Source organism: Panthera tigris, chromosome D2, assembly GCF_018350195.1.
Source record: "Panthera tigris isolate Pti1 chromosome D2, P.tigris_Pti1_mat1.1, whole genome shotgun sequence".
Classification (NCBI taxonomy): domain Eukaryota; kingdom Metazoa; phylum Chordata; class Mammalia; order Carnivora; family Felidae; genus Panthera; species Panthera tigris.
This window is the reverse complement of record NC_056670.1, coordinates 54,645,805-54,669,800: the sequence shown is the minus strand read 5'-3', so window position 1 is coordinate 54,669,800 and position 23,996 is coordinate 54,645,805. Positions and strand designations below refer to the sequence as shown.

Below are 23,996 nucleotides of genomic sequence, written 5' to 3'. Positions count from 1 at the left end.
AGCATCTGACTCTTGATTTCAGCTCAGGTCACCATCCTGGGGTTGTGGGATCAAGCCCCATGTCAGCTCTGCACTGAGTGTGGAGCCTGCTTAAGATTCTCTCTCTCAAAAAAAAAAAAGGTGGGGAGGGGAGTAGGCAGAAACATCACTAGCTGAAACAGCTCAACAAAGAGAAAACAACTGAGCACTGAGAAACCCTTCCTCATTCCCCCCATTCAGCAATGAAAAATAGTAACTACATGACCACTACTGCAGGAAAAAGGCGGCTTAGAGGGGAAGAATCAAGTAGTAATTGGCAATTTTAGCAAGACCTGAGATGATATACTAAAAAAAGAAAACTAAGAACATATTGTCATGAAGGAGAGAAAAAAGTAGTAGATAGCAGAGAAATAATGATTTTGAAAACAAGAAAAACATTTTGAGTTTTGGGTTGTTTTTTTTTTAAAGACCTGAATTTTCAAAATCAAAAGTTCCTCAAAAGCCAAGCAAGATTAGTGAGAAGAGAATATAAACCTCAATGTTTACAACTTATCCTAGTCAAATTTTTGAGTTTAAAAAGAAAAAATGAAATGCTACAAAAAAAAAGGTAGAGAGGGAGAATTATCTAAAAAGGTATCTGATTTTTCATCAACAATGCCAACTTTAAGCAGAAATTAATATTAATCAGACATTTTAGTCACAATTCTAAATGTTAGAATATATCTGAGGAAAACTGATTAACCAAAGAATTAATTCTATACCTAGGAAAATGCATGAGGGAAAAGTACAATTTTAGATGTGCAAAATGATTTAGAGAATACGCTATACATGTACTCTTTCTGGAATAAAGTTTCAAGTAAATACTTCAGCAAAATCAAATTTCAATCAGAAAAACAAGGACTAAAAGAAAGGAATAATGTGTTATAGAAGAAATATCTGTCAATAACAAAATCTACAAAATAGAAATAAAAGTAAATATTTTGTTAATAGTTAAGAAAAGCAAAAAAAAACCAGAAGAGGGGAACATTCACAACATGACAAATAGGTAAGGAGTCCTTAAAGAAAAATTAATAGGAAACAGGAAACATGACAATAGCAACAACTTCCTAAATGCTGGAAAGCAGAAAAAGTAAATGACCCTGCAGACCCAAGAAAACTAAATCCCAGACAGACAGTGGCGAAAGCTAAGAACTAACCTATTTTACACTCTGAAACTTTGAAAGGCTTAGGAACTGGCAGTACTAAGTAACTATGAAATGGGAAGAAGGGAGGAGAAAGCTAAAACAAAGAGAAATTTGGAGAAAGCTGCTTGAGTTCTGGTTCGATGCCAAGATTCCCTTTCTCACTCCAGGCTAGGTAACTGCTATTTCCCCACCACAGCAGCAGTTTATTCTCTGCAAAAAGTAAACACAGTCTCTTAAACAGGGGATACCAGACACAGGTGAGAGAGTGGGTACCATATCAAAAGCAAGAGGATTAAATGACCATATATGGATGAAATATAAACCTCACCCCAGGCCCCTTTTTCCCCCTTCTACGTTGACTCCTAGGCCAAAATAAAATAGTGTTACTAAAAATATGGTCCTGCCGATGGTCCATAAAACATCTGTCACTAGTCCATGACGACATATGTATGCAAACTGAGAGTAAGCATTTAGAAACTACTGTAGCAAATTGACAGAGTTAAATTCATATCTGTTGAATCGAACAATAAACATTTTGACTTGTATTTTGTATGCCTTCGTTTTTAAAATTTCATTTTCTAGTAACAGAGTCACTATGATATACTAATGATACAATCTTTACAAAGAACAGTTTGCTATGTGTATATTCATTTATATTTATTATAAACAATTCATAGTTATGTTACATATAGTTACATACACAATAGTATATATTTTTTAATATACAAGAAAATATAAATCTATACACAACTGGAAAGCAAGTATAGAACTACTGATTCACTTCTAGAAAGGTATCTTAAAGGTAATAATCATGCTCATTGCAGCATCGCTTACAAAATCACAAAATCAAAAATAACAAAATGTCCACCAATAAGTAAATTATGGTATTTTCACAGGGAGCCTGGATGGCTCAGTCAGTTAAGTGTCGAATTCTTCATTTCAGCTCAGGTCATGATATCATGGTTTGTGAGATCAAGCCCCACATCAGGCTCTGTGCTGACAGCAGGGAGCCTGCTTGGGATTCTCTCTCCCTCTCTCTCTGCCCCTCCCCTAGTTGTGTGTGTGTGCGCACTCTCTGTCTCAAAATAAATAAGCTTTTAAAAAAAAAAAGATTAAAGAAAATAGTAAAATAAACAAATTATAGTATTTTCATTTAATGGAATATTATTCAGTTTTAAAAACAATACTGCAAACCTACATTTATTGATAGGAAGAGATCCAAGATGCATTCAATGAAAAAAAAAACAAGAAACAAACAGTAGACATATTAGGGTTTAATCTGCTCAAAAATTAATAGGTGTATAGAGAAGAGACATAGACCCATACAGACTCATAGTAAGAAGTCAGGAATACACACATAAAAATGTTTATAGTGATTACTAGTGTATCCTAAGTCACTGTTTCTTAAAATGTTGTCCTTGGATCACTACGGCCTCCACATTGGCATACCTCCTTATCACAGCATAAGCAAACAGCTTACATTTTGATGTGAGAAGAATGACCTCTTTGCGTCTAGACCACAGTTATGAAACTTTATCAAAAAGTGGTACGAAGCCACGAAAATTTTGAAATTCTCAAACAAAGCAAGTGAATTCTGCCATAAACCAACTGAGTTTTTTCTGAACAAACCTGATGCCAGCACAAAATTGTGGGATGTAGACACTAAAGGGTGGAAATCAAAACAAAATAGGTATCATTCAACACTACACTCCTCACATCAGTACACAAGTACCCAATCACACCTCTGCAGAAAAGACTGTATAACAGCCATAAAGTTGGAGGTGAACATAATGCTCAACGAATATAAAATCATGCTATTAGAGGTCACTCATTGTATATAAATTCATGCTATTGAGAAGCAATTTTTTGCTTATTTAATAATTTGTGAGCCATGATGTTACCTAAAAAAGTAAAAAGGTTGGCACTACCAGAGTAACAGTTACGAATGCAGTTATACATTCATAAAAAGTTTTATGTATTTTACATAGAAAACAAATGGTAATCAACCAATATGCTTCCTGATCTCAATACACTGTTAAAAGAAAGACACTAAAAAAATAATAAAAACTTTTTAAAAAGAAAAAAGATAAAGAAATAGGAAAAACTGTAACGATCTAAATTCAACTATTTCTTTCTATACAGGTATCCCCTGCTTTTTGAAAGTTCACTTTTCAAAAAGTCTGCATTATGCCACTTCACTTACAAGACCTACATTAGTATGTTTTTGCTGACCAAAAGACATGGTTTTACAAAAAAAGGTAAAGAGCAGAAACAGCTTTCAGCCTTTGTTTGCAGCGAGCTCTTATAGAGGCAGCGCACACCCCAAGCAGTGAGTGGCACCACCAAGCTCCTTCCCCAGGAACTACAAATCAACATGTCAGCATTCAACATGGCCATAGCTCTGAACTGTGTTTGTGAGCATCTGTGCTTTTATCGCGATTATTTCTGCCTCCACCAACAAGATATGCCTCAAGATATCAGAAAAGCCTAAGACTAAGGTTATTTTTTGGCTCTGAGAACACCCAAAACTTTTCCACCTAAAGGAATGGTAATTGTTTCTTCACTTTATACCATTTTCAGCCTACAAAAGGTTTCATAGGACCACTCTTGTTTCAGATAGTGAAGGAAACCTGTATACTATACAATGAAATGAAGAGCAAGTATAATGTTGAACTGTTTTTACATTAGTTAAGCATATTATTCTTTAATAAAGTGCTGGTTTTGACCTGACAAAATTTTATTCAGAATTTTCTGCTATCTTTAATAGTTTTGATGTTGGCATTATGGAGAATATGTAAAATGAAATCGGAATAACTTCCACAATTTCATCTCCTCTGGAATTAGTTCACTAAACATGAAAATTGCCTACTCCTTAAAATTACACGATTGCACCAAAAATACCACATGAGCCTGGTACCTCTTTAGATTTTAGGTCTTCCAACCTTTGCAAGCTCTTCTACAGTTTCTGGGCTCTTCAGGGTTTCCACTGCTTGAGCCACTTTAGGCAATTTATATTTTCCTTGAAAATAATAAATTTCCTACACATTGTCTAAGTATACTCCCATAAACTGCACTTTTAACAATCCATCTTACATAAATAAAAGTACAACATATGTATCGGTATCACTTAAATGTTCATTTGTAGGAAAATGATTAATTATGCAACATCCATCCACACGAAAACATTATAAACAAAAAGATGTACGTACTGAATTGATTTCATTGTGAATTTTTTTGTTTGTTTTTAAAAAAGGAAGTTTCAGATGACGGCATATAACACATTTTTAAATTAGGAGGAAAGATCCCCATTTTCATGTCAGGAGAAAAGATAGTATGAGGGTATGTTTGCATAAGCATAGACAAATCTATAGAAAGATACGTCCTAAACTACTGACAACAGATTAATTTCTTTTAGGGAATGACAGCATGGCATAGCAGAAGACAAACGTACGCAAACAGCAGGGAGAGAAGCATCAGCTTTCGTAAGTACTCCTGAGTGAAACCAAGAGGGCAATGTTACTACCACCAAGGCTTTACTGCGGCCTGCATCTATTCCTGCCCTTGAATTCTAGGAAATCTGTATCCTTAAGATAAATTCCTCCTTTTCAGATTACCCTAACTTACACTAGCTTAAGCTAGTTTTATTACTTGTAACTAAAGACTCTTAAGGCATTAAGTTGATAGATCAATGCTGACTGCATTTAATTCACAGAAAGGTAGGTTTTGTGATGATCCTTTAAAGAGGAAAGGACTTAAACTTGCAAGAAAGGAGCAAAGGCTATCCAGACCAGAAAAATGGAGTAACACTGAAGAAAGGCATTTTTCTCTCATGGCACTGCAGGATTGAGATCACAGAGAATGTGTATAATAGGGAGGTTAAGTGAGAACAGACTACAGAGGACAGATTTGAACTTGAAATGAAAGGTAACCAGGAGCCATGGCTAGCCCATGAGCAGAGAGAAGTTATAAAGGCACTATTTTAGAAATATTATTAGAACGCTACTAGAAAGCAAGATATATTGGAGACAGTAAAAATAGAAGTTGGAAAATCAGAGGACTAAGTGACAATCCACATAAAGAGTAAGGAACCACAGAACTGGCAGTGTTCGCATATTAAGAAACACACAGAAAATTTTTAAAAAGATGATTCCTAAAGTAAAACGCCAAGGATAAAGAACATTTGAATAGAATAAATCAAAAAGCATCATTCTTAGAGTTTTGTTTGCTGTCTACAACAGACTAAAAAGCAAAGACATTTTACAGTCTTTAGCTTTATTGAAACGGTATAAAAAGGAAGAATCTATATGCTCTTTATTACATTCCAGTTGCTTAAACAGTAAACAAAGAACTAAAAAATTCTGATTTTAGCTTTGCCCCATTTGTAACTTAGCATGTAGCTCCATAACCTAACTTGTCACATTACACAGATGGAAAGACTAATATAATTAGTCATTATTTTGTATAACAATTTCATTCCTTGAGTCACCAAATTTTTTCTACAGAGATAACTGAATTCAAAACAGTCATATGAATATATAACTAGAGGTAAAACAAAAGCAGCATGCATCAGTAGAGCTTACTGAAAAAATGTAAAGTTCTGTCTAAAAGGGATCTAGAAGAAAACACAAAAAACCCTAAAACATATTTTCAAAGCAGAACCATATAACGCCTTCAAAACAATAATCTTTTCATGACTTGAAACATACACTCTGGGCTTACTTTTTTTTATAGCTGTTTTAAGTATTTAAAAAGTTTACCTACAGGGTTAATAATACCTATCATATTTTATTTTTTATTTATTTTTTTAACGTTTATTTATTTTTGAGACAGAGAGAGACAGAGCATGAACGGGGGGAGGGTCAGAGAGAGAGGGAGACACAGAATCTGAAACAGGCTCCAGGCTCTGAGCTGTCAGCACAGAGCCCGACGTGGGGCTTGAACTCACTGACAGCGAGATCATGACCCGAGCCAAAGTCGGACGCTTAACCGACTGAGCCACCCAGGCGCCCCTAATACCTATCATATTTTAAACAAGTGAAAGAATAAATTTTGTAGAATATATATATACACACACACACACACACACACACATACACTCACACATATATAATACATATATATATGTGTATGTGTATCTATTTTGTATATATATGTATATATACACATACATATCGTATACATATACACACATAATAAAAGCCAGCTCCCTCCAAATCTTTGTGGCCTAATAAACAACTTAAACAGAAAAGAAAAATAAAGAGTTAAATATGCAGATGTAAGGAAGTACAGATTCAGAAATGTTCAAAATGCGAGAATACATGTGAGCCATGTACCACTCAGGTAGGCTAGTGACACTGATACAATTATGAAGGAGTACAAAATGGAAAAATTAAAATATAGAAGCAGTTCAGGTTCATCTTTTTTTTTTTTTTAAAGCTTATTTATTTATTTTGGGAGAGAGAAACAGAGAGCATGAGCAGTCAGAGAGCATGAGAAGGGGAGGGGCAGAGAGTGGGGGGAGAAAGAATCCCAAGCAGGCTCCGTACTGTCCGCACAGAGTCCTACACCGGGCTCGATTCCACAAACCTCGAGTTTATGACCTGAGCCGAAATCAAGAGTGGACACTTAACCGACTGAGCCACCAAACACCCCTTAATCTTATTTCTTATTACTGAGATGATGACTGCTCATTATCCATAAGGTACAGTGCCCAATATCTAAGATGCTATCCACTACCTACACATACACTTTTATTTATCTTTGTTCATCCTGCTTCCTCTCACGAGGCTTGTCATCCCCTTCTATCTTCATTCCATACTAGTCAAACTTCCTGTCTAATTCTACCTCCTATAGGCACACGAAACCTTCTGCAATACACACTAATCTCTCCCTTCTCTGCATATCCATTTAAAGTACAGCCATTGTTCACCACTTCATTACACTGCTTTATAGTTACATCATTTCATTTTTTAAGTTTTACCTCCCTTAAAGAGAAGTTCTATTTTATATTTTTCACTTATGCCTCACGAAAGTCAAGGATGATTGGTACACAGGGTCCTAACACACTCCCGACTCATTCTTTTATTTGCAACCCAAATATCTGACTTCCTGTGATTTCAGATTAAATGACTTTATAGCAAATAGCAAACGTTACAGATCACGTAAACTTTTTTTGCTGCAATGGAATTTGATTTAAAACACACACACAAGCTCACGCGCACGTGCACGTTCTCTCTCACATAGTCAGAAATCCCATTTTCGATATGTAGGAATTGGGAGAAAAATCAAAGTAATCTATCCAAAGTGAAATAAAGACCACCAAATTTAGTATGGGAAGGAGAAAGGTTATTTCATCTCTCGTGCCTTTCTTCTTTGTCATTTTGTTGTGGCAGTAACTTAGAGCAGGCAGATTTTACTTAAGATTTTGGAACACATGGTGGGGGGTGGGAATCAAGATTTATGGCTATTCGATTGGGAGAACATGTATCAACATGTAATCCATTTCCCCCCTGCTTCTCAAAACAATATAAACTATTTCATTTTTCTCTGGCTCTATAAAGCACCTGCCTCAAGGACAGAAACAAACTCCACTTCCCAGGCTGCCCCACCATAGTAACATGGCACCGCAATCCATCCAGTTACTCATCCCAGAAATGAAGGAATCATTCTGCGCCTTCTTTCTCTTACTCCCACACTAATCCATAAGCAAGTCCTGTCAATTCTATCTCCAAAATACATCTTGAATTCTCTCCACCTCCACCACCATCTTCTCAGTCCACTGCCATCTATAACTTGGATTAAAATAACCTAACTGGCATTCATGCTTCTCTCTTGCCCACCACCTTCCTGTGAATCCATTCTCCACACAGGAGCAAACGCGATCTTAATATAAAATAGATCACAATGCTCCCTGCTTTAAAATCTACAGTGGCTTCCCAAAGCACTTAAAACAAAATTTAATCTCTGCCAAGACTTACAAGGAGCAGTGACATCTGGTCCTGGACCTCTCTCCTAAACTTCACCTCATACCAATCTCCTCATCTGTAAATGCACTCCAGCAAGCTACCACAGACAGCCTCTCAGTTCCTCAAATACTCCTTTCCTATCTCAGACCTTTGCACCCGCTGTTCCCTGCTTGAATTGAATTGGTCTTCCTCCTAGTTTTCAAATGGCTAGATCTTTCTCATCTTTTAGGTCTCAGCTCAGATGTCATCACCTCAGAAGGGTCTCCCCAACATATAAAGCGTTGCTTCTCAACCAGAAAAATATTATTCTCTATTTAAGCTCCTTGTATTTCTTTTTTATAACACTTTTTTTTCCTCTGGCAATATTTTATATATTTGACAATTTATTTTCTATCTGTCGTTACCACTGAAATAAAAACTGCATAAGTATAAGGAACACATCTGTCATGTTTTTTGCTATACCACCAGCATCTGGCATAGTGTTGGGCATGTAGCTAGCACCAAATCTGTGCCAGTCTTTGTTCTAATTATTGAGAATACAGCAATGAATAAAACAGACAAAAACCCGTCCCCTCATGGACATAACACTCTACTAGCTATTTAGATAATAAACAAGATAAGTAAATTCCTATTACATATGACATGTGTAACATATTCAAAGGTGATAAATACCTATGGTGAAAAAGAGGCAGAATCAGAGTTGCAATTTTAAATATGAAGTCAGGTAGCCCTCATTTGAAAAAGTCTTATTTAAGCCAAGATCTTAAAACGTTGAGGCAGAAAGCATTCCAAGAAAAGAAATAATGAGTGCTAACACCCTGAGTATGGAGCGTCCCTAGCATGTTCAGAGAATAGCAAGGTCGGTAGGCCTAGAACAAGAAAACAGCACAGGGAAGAAAGCAGTAGATGAGGTCAAAGAAGTGATGAGGGAACTGACACAAGGCCTGAGGGATACTACAAGGACTTTGGTTTTACTATAAACAAGATGAGAAGCTACTGGAACATTTGGGATAAAGAAGTAACATAAGCTGAATTATTTTTTAGAGATCACTTTGGCTACAATGTTAAGAACAAAGTATTTGGGAAGGAAGTAAGAGTGAAAGCAAGAAGACCACTTTGGAGATAATTACAACATCCAGGTCAGAGATGATGGTAGCTTGGTGGAGAGAATGTGATATGGTTAGGCCGTGGATATGCTGTGAAGATAGAGCCAAAGGATATGCTGACAGACTCCGTTTGGTCTGTGAGAAAGAGACATGTCAAGGATAACTCCAAAAGTTCCAACTTCAGCAAATGAAGAAATGAATTGCTATTTATTAATACAGAAAAGACAGAGTGGGAACAATAAGTATAGAATATATATCAAGAGTTCAGTTTTAGTGGAATTTCAGGTATCTAGCTGACAGCCAAGCGGAAATGTGGATGTGTAGCTGAATACAGAATATGGAGGTCTGGATGTAAGATAAAATTTTGGGAATCACTGGTGCGTGTATATATTTATGTATATAGAATTGAATGAAATCACCAAGGGGTAAGTACACAAAGAGAGAAGTCCAAGGCCTGAGCCTCAAGATGCTACAACATTTAGAGGAAAAAGAGAAGAAAGAACCAGCTGGTAAGGATGAAAGGAATGACCAATGAGGTAAGTAAAGAGAGTGGTGTCCTGAAAGCAAAGTGAACAATGTGTTTCCAGGATCAGGTATTGATCAACTCTCTCAAGTAAGATGAGGACTGAGAATTGACCACTGGACTTAATGTCAAGACCATTGGTGACACTGATAGAATGGTTTCAGTGGGGTTATATAGAAGGGCTGACTAGCATGGATTTAGGAGAAAATGGGAGGGAAAAAAGGGAGATATAGATGCAGTACAGATAACTTTTTTTTTTAATGTTTATTTATTTTGACAGAGAGAGAGCACGCTCAATCAGGGGAGGGGCAGAAAGAGAGGGAGAATCCCCAGCAGGCTCCACATCACCAGCAGAGACATGTTAACAATAATTCATGGGTTTAATCTCACAAACTGTGAGATTATGACTCGAGCTGAAATCAAGTCAGACGCCCAACCAGCTGAGCCCCCCAGGTGCCCCCTTTTAAGGAGTTTTACTATAAAAGGGAGACAACCCTTTTAAGGAGTTTTACTATAAAAGGCCAAGAGACAAAGGAACTGAAATGGAGTTATTTTTTGTTTGTTTTTTTAAACTGGGAGAAATTATAGTATAATTACGTGCTTATGAAAATGATATAACAAAAAGATAAAAAGTGATGATGAAGGAAAAAAAAGTGAACAAGTAGGAGAGGTAAACTTAGAAAATAATAAAGATAACTGATCCATAGTTACTAGAAAGGAGGATAGTGGGGAGATGTGATTATGAGAAGCTGTGGCATAAAATGTCTCATTAAATCTATGACAGGTGGTCCACACCAACACCCTGTGGACCAAATGTGGCCTGCTGCTTTTTGTAAATTAAGTTTCATTAGAACATAGCTACACTTGTTCATTTACATATGGTCTATGGCTGCTATCGTGTTCCAACAGCAGCTGATAGGTGTAGAGATCATACTGCCAACAAAGCCTAAAATATATACTACCTGGCCATTTACAGCAAAAGTTTGCCAACCCTGGTATACAGGAATGTTCCAAATGTTAATTCTCTTGAGTTGAATATCAGCTAACTGGTTATTGAAAAAAGGTGAAGTTAACAACAGCATTTAATGAAAGAATGACACATTAGCCTATACGTCATTCCTAGTATCTGGAGCTCAAAACAATTGTTATGTGAGCAATCAAACATTAATTCCTTATCTCTTTCAGAATGCTTTTACATCTATTGCAACATTAGTTTTGAACTGGCTGTTTCTCTAGAGGAAGGGTATGGTTATGCCACTGTTATTATGGGATCTCTCAAAAAGGGGCAGGTAAGAAGAAAGACACCAATTATATATATATATATGTGTATAATATGTATAAAACAGAACAACACCGCAAATTAATGATTGTTTTTAAAAAATTTCCAAGGCAGGGGTGCCTGCATTGCTCAGTCGGTTAAACTTCCAACTTTGGCTCAGGTCATGATCTCACGGTTTGTGGGTTTGAGCCCCGCATAGGGCTCTGTGCTGACAGCTCAGAGCCTGGAGCCTGCTTCAGATTCTGTCTCTCCCTCTCTCTCTGCCCCACGCACGCTCACTCTATCTCAAAAATGAATGTTAAAAAAAATTTTTTTAAATAAAAATAAAAAATTTCCAAGGCGGAAAATATAACAAGATGTTTTCCACAACAAGTAAATTTACATCACTTGATTACACTTATTTTGCACTTTAGCATCACAAAAATGGCATCAAAGAAATATAAACATTTTATTCAAAGCAATCCCCACCTTAACAGAAAATAAAATTTGTTTGGCTTTCGAAATGCCTCATACATGGATTTACCTAAAATAGTCAACCTTATTATCACTACCTCTCATTTCCCCAAAATACAAACCGTTACAGTCAAACCAATCTCCTCCCTATCTTGGATCAGTTCTTAGTCATTTTCAACTCCATCCTTTCCTCAATTATTCTGTGCCTATCAAAATGACTCATCAGTTAAAACCTATTTGCACTCATACATCCTTCAAGAAACCTTCTAACCCTCACTAATTTCCTTTCTATCAGAACTCAGATTTAATATCCAGACTACATGAATGTATATGCATTTACCTGCTGTTTGTGTCATTTCATACACATTAATCTGGATTCCTTAACTAAACTGTAAGCACTTTGAAGGCAAACAATTCCTTTTATTCTTTCATATTACTAAAATGCTGAGCACAGCACTGATTATTCTCAACACACTCTTGTTGACCTGTGTAACCTAAGTATATAAAAATGTGCTACATTAAAGGAAGTCCATCATCCTCAGCAAGTAGGTATAATCCTTGACTATCCAGGCAGCTGCACATACTTGTACATAGTAGACACTCAACAAATGTTTGTAGGTTGAATGAAAGACTAAATGTATACATGAATGATGAATGAATAATGGGCATTCTTCATAAGGTGGAAGAAAAGGGCAAACTGTAGATGGACGTGGTCAACTTGAAGCTATAGATCTTAAATTCATAAGGACCAAATATTCATCAGAACATTTTCTGCTGCAATCCAATTCAAACTAATTTATATACAAAATTTTGGCTCATGGGACTGGAAAGGACACCAGGGTAGCTGACAGAATCAAAAGAAAACCATAGATATCTCATACCACAGTCCCTGGAACTGAAATTGGCATGCTACCTCAACCTATCTCCCATTTATTTATGGTTTCACTTTCTCCTACTACAGATGGGGTTCTTATACATGTGGGAAAGAATGCACTAACACCCTACTACTAACACCCAGATTAATAAGAGTTCATCTGAATTAATTAATAAGAATCCTACTAACACCCAGATTAATAACTTCAGAAAAAAGGGAGCATCTTTCTCCTAGCATTCATACATCAATGTCAAAGGATTCTAATTGGCTCTGCTGGATCAATACGCAATCACTGTTGCAATAGGGATGACTAGGTTTGGGTTATAAGAGTATACGACTGGCAGGCAGCCTATCAACCACACATGATAGGTGAAGAGATGATTCCCCAAACGAAGAGATATGGAGTTGAGCAAATTAGCATACAGCTGACCCTAGAACAGCACAGCTTTGAACTGCACAGGTCCACTTATGCACAGATTTTTTTCAATACAGTACTACAAATATATATTTCTCTTCCTTATGATTTTCTTAACAACACTCTCTGTTCCCTAGCTTACTTTATCCTCATTTATTTTAAGAACACAGCCTCTAACACATATACAAAGTATGTGTTATTCAACTGTTCATGCTATCAGTAAGGCTTCCAATCAACAGAAGGCTTATAGCAGTTAAATTTTAGGGGAGTCACAAGAATACACACAGATTTCCAACTGCATGGAATTGGAAATCTACCTACCCCCACATTGTTCAAGGTCAATAAAAACATATATATGTCTAATTTTTTTCTACCAGCTATAACCTCTAACAACCCAATTTTAATTAGGAATTGGTGATGATTTTACCACATTTTGCACTTACTAGACTTTCCACAAAGCCAATATTTGTTTTTGGCTATTACCACTTCTTAAAATAAGACCCATGTGAGACCTACTTAATTATCCTAAGCTTCAAGTCATGCAACTTAATTCTGATATTCTGATACCTATTTCATGCAGTCATACCGATCACGATTTTAAAATTTAGTCAGGGACACATGGATGGCTCAGTCAGTGAAATGCCTGACTCTTGGTTTTGGCTCAGGTCATGATCTCATGGTTCATGGGTTCGAGTCCCACATCAGGCTCCTTGCGAAGGTGCGGAGTCTGTTTGGGATTCTCTCTCTCTCCCTCTCTGCCTGCCCCCTTCCCTGTTTGCACACTCTCTCTCTCTCTCTCTCTCTCTCTCTCTCACGTGCTCTCTCAAAATTAGGAAGTAAACTTAAAAAAATAAAAAGTAAATTTAAAATTTAGTCAGACTCTGCTCACAATTTTTCAAGATGGAATAATCCAAATCATTTTGGTAAGTCATCATACAGCAGCCTCTTGTTTACTTCATTACATTTCAAGTTCTCACTCTTCATTGTGTAACTTCTTCTGAGAATTTTGGATCAAACACAGTAAAGAAAATTCTTAGCACTCAGCATTTACTTTATTCAGAAAACAACACAGTACCCATGCAAACCTAATTCAGTTAGAGGTCAAACAATTGTTATGTAGGAAGAAATTACACATATAAATGAACATAAATAATAACCTGGTATCTAAGCTTTGTTGCTTTGTACTCACTGTAGTTGTTAGATATTAACTTCTAATAAAATAAAACATTCCTGGGGCGCCTGGGTGGCTCAGTCGGTTAAGCGTCCGACTTCGGCTCAGGTCATGATCTCACGGTCCGTGGGTTCGAGCCCCGCATCGGGCTCTGTGCTGACCGCTCAGAGCCTGGAGCCCATTTCAGATTCTGTGTCTCCCTCTCTCTCTGCCCCTCCCCTGTTCATGCTCTGTCTCTCTCTGTCTCAAAAATAAATAAATGTTAAAAAATAAATAAATAAATAAAAATAAAATAAATAAAACATTCCTGCCTTTGTGAAAAATGACCCTGAAAAGAAAACCATCTGCTAGTAAAACTCATGGCAAAACATGGTTATGATTAGTAAAGTAATAATTTAAGTTGGTATAATCCTCTTCCACTTTTTTAGTAGTTATATACATAATCTTATTTTTTTTTAATGTTTATTTATTTTTGAGAGAGGGAGAGAGAGAGGGAGAGAGAGTGAGCGGGGGAAGGGCAGAGAGAGATCTGAAGCAGGCTCCAGGCTCTGAGCTGTCAGCACAGAGCCTGACATGGGGCTCAAACTCGTGAACCGTGAGATCATGACCTGAGCTGAAGTTGGGCACTATACCAACTAAGCCACCCGGGTGTCCCGTACATAATCTTATTTCTAATTTAGAGTTATATTTATGGGTATACTTACTGCATTTGGTGAGGGGAATTATAATACTGTGGTATCCCAGTACCTACCCAAAACAAACAGCAAGAGAAACTGTGCTTCCACGGTAGATAAACTGTATTTTTGTACAAGGGTACAATATTTTCCACTGAGTTTGCAAAGCTTTATTTACAATACCATGGATTCGATGGCAGATTTTCCCCCTTCTTTTTGTTCACACCAGGATATTCAGATGATTGCCTTCAGGAAACAAGTCCTAACTCCACAGTGATTCCCAAATACCTTTCCTGATTCATAATGTAGATGCCATTAATCATGATATAAATATCGGGTTTTTTTTTTTTTAGGAGCATTACTTTACACTTACCAGAGCAAAACACAAACACTCTTCTGGTCATTTATAAAACTTCAAAACATCTTCCTACCATATATGTCTCCATCATTCATTACCCAAAAGCCCTTAATGTTGTCTTTATGTTTAGAAAAATACAGCTTAAATTATCTTTAGATTTCTAATGAAATGTTAAATAACAAACTAGGAAACCAAAACTACCTTTTCTGCCAACATTAAAAGGAAACCTGTATTTTTTATTTAAGCCAAACATAAAACTATAACTTATGAAAACTCGTAACTCTTTTATTTTTTTGTACCATATCAAAACATATTAACTTACTGCTTAATAGACTACATACTGTAATACTTCAATCTTTACCATACCTCCTTCTTCAAGGAACAAAAGGCACGCAATTTAATGCTTGGACAAAGCCACAATCAGGAACAGTGGTCAAAAGAAGAGACGATATCTGGAAATGAAGACCAAGAGTTTAAAACTGACTGCATAAACTGTTAGTAAAATGTTTTTTATACTCGTGATTCAATTATGCTTCATATTCAACTTATGTGTTTAAATTTGAAAGGAACAAAAAAACCTCTCTGCCCTTAGGCAAATAACCCATCATTGCTACTCCGTGATAACATTATAAATTTATAAAAATCAGAAAACTCAAAGCTTAGAAGGGAGCTTAGACTCCATCCAATTCATTTATTACAAGATCAGGAAAATGAATCTTGCCCAAAATCACAATCTTAGAACAATCTAGATCTGATTCCACCCCAGATATCCTACTACCAAAATACTACCTTTTAATACTCATTGTGCTAGTATCCCATGTATATTGCTGACCATGTAAAGTCAATACCCCATGTAGAACTGAAACATTCATAGCCTCTACACACCTGGGATCAGATAATTAATAAAAACTTCAACTTTATTACAATTCTTTTCTTCTGCTTATATAGTGCTTTATCACAAAACTTTTAGTAGAGTACCCAAAGGAACTGGGCAAAAAAACCCTCAAGTCTTTTATCATCAAAAAAAAAGTTGTATTAAGTGATCTAAAGCAAACATTGCTTCAGTAAGAACAATTCCAAACAGAAAAGTAAACAATAAAAGTACATTAAATGACGTGTTTAAAGTATATTTTAAAGTCAAATTGTGTATTTATGCTAAAATATATCCTCTGGAATGCTTCAAGATATAAAAACTTGGGACCGCAACATACTATTACCAGAGAATAGGATAGGATTTTAAGTGTGATGATAAAAAAAATCTCAACCATTTAAAAGCTCATACATTATCAATGCACATAGTAGGTATTCATCATGGTTGTTGATCCTTTTACCCTTCCATAAAACCATATCTAAAACGTTTTGAATTGGTATTTATACTTACTTTCACTGCAAAAAATAAAGAAAAATTTGGATGTGCAATATAGGTTAGATACTTTTATTTTATCCCTCCCTTCCCTTTTGTTAACAATTTTCTAAACCTGGGGATCATCTTATTTATGAGAATTTTAACAAAAATAACGGGGTCTACTACGCTTACCATACTCATGAAATGCTAACGCCTGAAAAATGTTAATACAATGCAATGCCTTTCTTCATGAATATCAGAAACATATAGTTTTGCTGAAAGATAATCCATTTCTACGGATTTGCAGTTAAAAGAGGTCAGGGTATTCCATTGCATCGATTTAAGTGGTTTCTATCTGTTCAACCTGAGGATACTAATTTTAGAGTACACTCAAATCCGATCCCTTACTGCATAAAAAAGAAAAAAGAAAAAAAAAAAACAGTAAACTAGGCCTAACACACAGACGCTCTAGTTAATGAAATTCCTACCCTGATGTACAGTTTGGCGTCTTGTTTCACCATTGCTACAGCCACACAAAGTTCAAGCATTCTTACGAATTCCTTAACTATTGACTTATTTTATTTTTCTGGTGTTTTTTTTTAGACTTTTGATATCCAAACATACTAAACGAATGTTTTCACTAAAATAGATCACAAACACTAAACGCCCCAAATTTAAACCTAAAAAGAAAACTGAGCCTAAACTTTTGTATTCTGAACCTTAAAGCTACCACATCTGTTTTGTTGCTCTTCCTAAGTTACAACATTTTACCTCATATACATTCACCCTACATATATTCCATTACCATATCCATCTAGGAAGAGACTGTCTACTTGACAATGAGGACACCATGTTAAGAATAGACTCAAAATGGACCCTACAAGTGAGAAAGCCAGTTACAAAGAAATCCATCTGCCACTGGGTGTGGTTGGGGTCTGCAAGGAAGGGCGCCTTTGGCCAACTCTGGAGGAGAGAGCGCGCGCCAGAGAGCTGTGCGTATCTGCAAGAAAAGACCTCCAATGACCACAAACTGGACCCACAATGGGGACGCCGTCGAGTCGGGCTGCCGTGGGCCTGCGAATCTACAGCTCGAGGGGTGCGGCCGCAGGACTGCCCATGCTGTCTCCACCAGCCCCGGAACGCTCCGAGTGGGTGCTTCGAGCGCCGCGCGCCCCGCTCCGTCCCAAACACCGCGCCCGATCCGCCCCTTCCTCCGGGGTTCGGCTCCCCTCGGGCGCGCGGAGGCACACTGTCGCCGCGCTCCCGCTCCAGCTCCTAAGCTGTGGGAGAGTGTGGAGTTCAAAGAGCCCGAACGTAGTGCAAACCCAGCTAAGAAACAGAAGGCTAGCTCTAGCAGCCTGCAGGAGCGCCGGGTAAAAGAGCCCACTTCTCTAGAAAAACTTTGCGGCAAGTTAGGCGGAAGCGCTGAATAGCCGGGACTATTTAGTAGGCGCTTCCTATCACGAGAGGCGGATCCCTGAGCCGGTTCAGGGGACCCTGACACCCCCACAAACTCGCACTTTGCCCCCTGGCTGGCCATCTAGAAGTCCCGGCATCCTAACAAGTCTGAGCGGCCCCGTTCATAGGGAATACCTGTCGTGGTCCCCATTGCCTGCGAGTCCCCGATGGCGGCCATTACGCTTCCATCCGGGTATTGCCGAAAAGCCGATCGCGGCGCTACCGGTAGCGCACGCTGCGGCGGAGGGATCCGCCGGGCAGTACCTGAAGCGAGCGGAAGAGGACGGAGGCCGGCAGGGTTCGCGCCTTAGCCTGGCGAGACTAGGCCATTGAGCTGGACTTGCCGCTGACCTCTCAAATTAGCGCGCTTCCCCGATGTCTGCCACGCCAGTGACTCACCCTCCCACTGTGTTCTCCAGCAGCTGCAGAGATCCTACTGCCCATGTTGGGGTAGACAAACCTCTACTCTATGCTCTTCAGAGTAGACACCAGAAGCAGGAACTGTGGTCTTGGCAAGCCCTTACTAACTGGGAATGGTCTCAACCCTGAGATTTTAATCATTTCCGGCTTTGCAAATGGCGTCTCCTCCTCGTTGCTTTTGACTCCCAGGTTTTAGCAGCCATTGCAGCCCACGTCAATGAAGGAAGCTGCCCAAGACCCTCAGGAAGACATACTGAACTCCAAACGTGCACATATATAATAATTGATCTGAAAACTGTCGTTACAACAAGGGAGATTTCATTCCCATCAAAGGAATCCTTCCACAACATCACACAACTGAGCTGGACAAAGAGGCCAATTAATATTATGATTGGGTTTCTCCCAAAGGCCGGAATGGCTCCCCTTGTCTCTTGTAGAGCATTTCTGAAAGCCAACCTATTAATTTCACTTTTTACATATTATAAACTTACATATATATACCTTCATATATATGTATATATATATATATATATACACACACATATATATATATATACACACACATATATGTATATATATATATATATACATACATATATATGTATATATATATAGCAAAAACTGTAAAAAAATCTGGGGCAGAGGTATACATCAAAATATTAATATTAAAAGTGAAACTGCAATCGAGTTGTCTTCGTTGAAAAAAAAAATTAATGTTTATCATAAACATTTTTTATTGTTTTAGAGTATGCTTTGAAAATGTCAACCTGTAGCCAGACACAAGATTTTCTGCATCCTTTAATAAAAAGCACACTGAGGAATCCTCCTTGTCCTTAAGGAAATTTCTTATCACTGGGTCTATTGGTCTGCACGATGCCTCCTGGAAAATGCAAATGAGCAGTAATCCACCTTAGATGTACTTATATATCTTGTACTCATATGCCTGTATAAAATACACAAGGAGAAATCTTCTATAAATACCAAAAGGGAGGCCCTTATCAGATAGAGAACATGTTTACAAAATGGATTTTATTTTGCATTAAACATCATCCCCCTCTCTCTGGTCTTCATTTGCATGCAAGTCACACAGGCATACATATCACAGAGTAAAAGAATCAGGAGTTTTTATTTTTAATAGCAAAAAAGATGATAGCTGGGAATATGATAGAGTTGTTTGTTTTGTGTTTTGATGTAATTGTTGTTTTTTTGTTTTTCAAATTAAGAAATTGCACCCCTCTCCTCCACAGTATTTGCATTATTAACTTCATTTTTGCTTATACATATATGTTCATCTGAAAACATTGCAAACCTGTATATATGATACGGAAGAACTGGAATATGTGTGAGTTTTTGTTTTTTTTTTTTTTTTTTTAGTAAATAAGGTATCATTCAACCACAAACTTCTTTCTTCCCTTTTTTGTCATCCATATCATACAACCTCCACCCACTTTCTTGCCCACTTTTTGGATTTTGAACATTGGGTTAGCACAGAAAAAAAAGTAAAACAGAAAGGAAGGAAAGAAGATGTTAAAAGAGAGAGAAAGAAAGAATACAAAGCAGAGAAAATGGAATCATAGTTTAAAAAAATATTTTGTAGTTGAGAAGGATAGTTATTGGGGATAGAGTTAATTTAATGCTGTAAATTGTTGATTCCTCTGAACACCTCAATCTGCTATTTACTAGCTGAGAGCACTTAATCTCTGAGTTGCACAGAATTATGCAATACATAACAGCTGGTAGATTGAAGACAGAAATCAACTCCATGGCGCCCACAGTACCCATGGTAGAAGTGATGATGGAGGTGATAGCCACAAAGTTTCCATCTTGATTACAAACCTCTTTCTCCTTTTAAATATATAAATAATGGTGATTGTGTCAGGAAGCAGATCACTTCAAGACAGTGAAATTTTCTCCTAAAAAATAGTATACAAGTGGGAATTACATTTCACTTTAGGGATTCACACCTCTAAATCATAGGTAATGCCATATTGTAATAAAATTACAACAAGCCTATATATACATATATTTACATAAATATATACAGTATATTTACAAAAACAGCATGCTTTTAGTTGTAGATAGCTTGGTATGTCATAAGTATTGTATAATATTATATAAAGGATAGCTGTTACAATTGTAACTAAAGAATTAAATAATATTTAAAGAGTAAGAGTCTGAAAAAGGCTCTCTCCTTTTTGCTGATCTCTCAAGTCCAGACTCCCTACTTCCAATAATATAATCAAGTACAACCAAAATTGGAAAAATAAAGATGCCAAGAACCTGGTAATCTAGCTTAAAATGGTCCCACTCTCTGGTCAAGAATACCATAGGTTGATTACTATCTTCAAGCCATCAAACAAGTGTTAGTTGAGTTGAGCCAAAGTCCTCTGCATGGTTGTTCTTTAATATTCATTCTGCAGATATGTTCTTGAACCCCTTACCATGCGCTAGAAACTGTGCTTCTAATAAATAAGACGTGATCTCTCAAGGAGTAACTTGTTCAGTAGGAGATTCTTAATATCTAAAAGATTTAATGATTCAACAGAGCAATTCCAAAACTGGGATTTCAAATATAACAGGTGATAATCTTTTTAGGATAGGTATCCCTGCCAGTTTCCTCTCAACTCATATTTCCTAGATGATTAAGACTTTAGATATGCTGCTATTTTTACTAAATTGTTACTAAAGATATAGTCACTCTTTCTTAGTTCTTTCAGTGGATACTATCTTCATCAATGAAGAACATTAAACTATATAAACTATACTGGCCTTACCGAAATATTTTAGGGTATTTCTCCTTATCCCCAATCACATCAAATTCTTTCTAAGAATCCCTGTATCCTGCAGGCAAGAGAGCAGGTGGCACAGATAATTCAAGTCCTTAGAGGAATAAAAAGAGGAAATGTAATGCTTGTTAATTATATTTCTTTTAAGAAAACAAATCTGGTACACATATATGTTATATATGCTATTTTGTATATACTTTCATAAGTATAGTACATTTCATTATTTGATGTTTTAAAAGAGTAAAGAAGTATAAGGCTTTTTTTGGAGTGTGTGTGTGTGTGCATGCTGTTTGGTAGAGATTAAATACTATGTAAGTTGATTTGATTGCTTTGGAAAGTTTTTTTAAGGGTAACTCTAATTTCTGTGAGACCTGTGACACCGGACCATGTTAACATCAATAAATTACACTTAAGAACTTGTAAGAGTAAATCATCTGACTCATTACTCTAAAATTTCCAAGTTGCATCCACCTGCAAATTTTTCTAACTTCTCCCTTCAAACAAAAACAAAAACCCAGATTTTCTTGTTTTAAATAAACATATTCCTTAATACTACTATATATAGTGCCTCAGTGGTCCTGAAGTTGTATTAACGTTGATGTTTATGTTTTGTTAATGTTTGTTGGGGGAGTGGAAGTTAAGGGGATATGTAAATCTTTGCAGTATATCCTAGAATGCCTGATGAAGTAAATGAGAAACAATTATAAGATGGAAAAAAAAGGGGCGCCTGGGTGGCTCAGTCAGCTGGGCATCCGACTTCAGTTCAGGTCATGATCTCATGGTCTGTGGGTTCAAGCCCCACGTTGGGCTCTGTGCTGACAGCTCAGAGCCTGGAGCCTGCTTCAGATTCTGTGTCTCCCTCTCTCTCTGTCCCTCCCCTGCTCATGCTCTGTCTCTCTCTGTCTCAAAAATAAATAAAAACATTAAAAAAAAATTTTTTTAAAGATGGAAAAAAAAAAACAGTAACTCATTTAAATTAGCTTTACATGCCTTGTTTCTATTGATATCAGGACTCTCCAAGGCAGTGAGGTAATCCTGGAGAGCCAGGATAGAGTAGGAGTAAAGAGTATAATGCAGCAATAGGAAAAGCATAACTTGTTTAAGAGGAAAGTATTAAATGCAAGGAAGAAGGAAAAGCTCTATTTGAAAACGTTATAGATATATATGGAAAGGTATCAATTGGAAGCTGAAAACACAGAAGACAGCATGGAGATGAATATACAAAAACAGAGCCAGGATTGATATAAGAATAGATTCAGAATGCCTCAGACAGATGGAGGAGATAGATGACACTATCACAATATAAATTACAAAAGTGGCCCAGAGTTCAATAAATATTTCAGAACGTCTTCCTAGTGCCAGAGGATACAAATATCTGCCTCTGTCCTCAGGCATAAGGTTGAATAGAGGGATCATATAACTCAGTTTTCCCCCAAAAAAGCCCTCACTTATACCTGTTTTCCCTAGCTCTTACATTTTCAGTCAAAAATATCTCAATTTAGTGATAACTGAATCATCACTGTAGCGATAAAGGAAAACTGATAGAAATCTTATCTGTTAAGAGCAAATCATCTCAGAAATGTTTGACTTGCCTTGCTGTTGTTCAGAGAAACTAAATAATTCTTTAATAGTAGGAAAGAAAGGCAATAACAAGAATTATTGTGGTGAACTGAAGGCTAATCAACAAAAAGGAAAAAGTTGCTCATGATGTAATGGGCTGAGTGGGTGGGCAACAGTGTTCAGCAGTGGTTTTGGGCATGTGGTCTCTTAACTCTGGGGTTCTTTCTTTCCTCTCATATTAATTCACACACCAAGGGACACACACTAATGGGCACACGTTAACTAGGGCTCAGTTTTTTCATCCGACCCAAACACACATCACCTGAAAGAGGAACTCAAGCTCCTAAGACTCATAAGAAAAATTAACCAAAAGAAAGGTATCAAACCAAATAACATATACCATCTGAAAAGAATTAAAACAGATTAGACTTTAAAATAAACATGCTATAAGAGACTCTTAAAAACTGAGAACAAACTGAGGGTTGATGGGGGGTGGGAGGGAGGGGAGGGTGGGAGATGGGTATTGAGGAGGGCACCTTTTGGGATGAGCACTGGGTGTTGTATGGAAACCAATTTGACAATAAATTTCATATATTGAAAAAAAGAAAAGAAAAGAAAACTAAGGAAGAAGCCTACCATAAAAAAATAAAATAAAATAAAATATAATAAAATAAAATAAACATGCTAACTATATTTAAAGATACTGGAAAGATAGTATACAAAGCAAGAACAAGAAATCATTGAAAAATGTAGAAATATTAAAAGACAGAAGCAAAAAAGTTCTGTCTTCTCTTATCAGGGAGAAAAATCTCTTCCAAAAACCTTCTTATGTTTCCCTGGCCAAGACTGAGTCCTATATTCCCCTTTAGAACAAAGGGAATGGCAAAGCAAAACAGGGTTGTTGTGATTGATTTAAACCAATCATGATTTATACTCTGGGATTAAGTGAATTGCCACCTGAGAAATAATAGCAGAATTCTATTTATATACTTATAATTGCTTACAGCATTATAGTTCTACATTTTCCAGAGTAAAGTATTTTTAAAGTTGGCATAAAGTGAAGAGAGAAGCTGAAGGAGACCCCATAACAAGCTATTTTTTATTTCATAGATTTCCTAACAGGTGAGGAAACCTGGACCACAACAGAAAAGGAAGACATTATCCTGACAGTTTGGCATTTACCAAGTAAGTCAACTGAAAGTAAGAAATGTGTCCATGGAGAATAGGTCTTCACTTCAACTAATCCTATCACCAAGATGGACAATGTTTCTCAAACTCAAGAAACCAGGGATATGCAAATTGGCTCTCAGAACAAAGGCAAAGATTCAAAAGATTTAAATGAAAAAGAGGCCAATATGAAATTATACCACTGCCTTTTTCCCCTCTGGTGAAATGATAGAATTCAAGAAAAACACTTATAGAGATGAACATTTAGGGTTTTGCCAA

General features: G+C 36.8%; 1 protein-coding gene across 3 annotated transcripts in view; it reads right to left on the bottom strand.

The window, feature by feature from the left end:
* Window positions 1–23,996, bottom strand: part of ZNF518A (zinc finger protein 518A) — a 68,927-nt gene that overhangs the window by 11,500 nt on the left and 33,431 nt on the right. Inside the window, exons 5-6 of one of the 3 annotated variants that reach the window (XM_042959985.1) lie at window positions 15,348–15,433; window positions 13,668–13,775 (exon numbers count right to left, since the gene is read on the bottom strand). The gene's annotated coding sequence lies outside the window, so the exon portion shown is untranslated. Of the gene's footprint in view, window positions 1–13,667; window positions 13,776–15,347; window positions 15,434–17,366; window positions 17,740–17,919; window positions 18,002–23,996 lie in introns of those variants that run through there. The other 2 variants (XM_042959983.1, XM_042959984.1) reach the window with 2 other exon arrangements.